The following is a 1034-nucleotide window of genomic DNA, read 5'->3' as shown; positions in this document are numbered from 1 at the left end:
AACCAACCAACCAACTAGCGAACCAACCGACCAACCAACCAACCAACCAACCAACCAACCAACCAACCAACCAACCAACCAACCAACCAACCAACCAACTAACCAACCAACCAACCAACCAACCAACCAACCAACCAACCAACCAACCAACCAACCAACCAACCAACCAACCAACCAACCAACCAACCAACCAACCAACCAAACAAACAACCGACCAATAAACCAATCAGCTAACCAACCAACCAACCAATCAGGCAACCAACTAGCTAACCACCCAAGCAGCCGACCAACGAATCAAATAACTACCTGTTTTCCTGTTGTTACATTGCACCTCCAGACATTCAGCCCATAATCAAGCCCACAGTTGTTCAGTCCATAATTCAGAAATACAACTTGTCAAATATTGGCATCGTTTAGTTAATTTGCCCGAAGATGCCCTTCTTCGTGAGGCATACAATAATACTGTTACATTCTTAGAACATGATTGGATTGTACACGTAAAAAATATCCTTATTTTCCAATGCTTTGGACACATATGGCTGAACCCGAGGTCATACTACATAGATACAATCACCAGTCAGCTACGACAACGTTTACAAGATAAATACGTGCAAAATTGGCATTCCATTATTCGGAACAATTCCTAGCTCTCCTTTCTTTCTACATTGAACAAGCATTACAAGCAAGAAAATTACATTTTAACCATAAAGAGCCTTGACGTTCGTAGGGCAATCACACAACTCAGAATTGGCTGTCACAAATTAAATATAGAATCCGGGAGATTCCAAAAATTCCCTGTCGACCAGAGGGTTTGTCCATTCTGTCCATAGCTAATTGAAGACGAGTATCACTTTATGGTTGTATGTCCCAAATGTTCTGATATACGCAATTCTCTATACACAAGGCTGTCATTTTACACACAAGCATTTATCTCAGTGGACCTGAAGTGCAATATTCATATTTCGTCGTTACGGGCTGTGATCATCGCATCTGCGCTTGAACCCGACAGAAGATTAGGTATTGTATTGTCTCTA

This window comes from Branchiostoma floridae, chromosome 19, assembly GCF_000003815.2.
Source record: "Branchiostoma floridae strain S238N-H82 chromosome 19, Bfl_VNyyK, whole genome shotgun sequence".
NCBI classification, from domain to species: Eukaryota; Metazoa; Chordata; class Leptocardii; order Amphioxiformes; family Branchiostomatidae; genus Branchiostoma; species Branchiostoma floridae.
The sequence above is the reverse complement of the archived record's forward strand: the minus strand, read 5'-3'. Positions refer to the sequence as shown.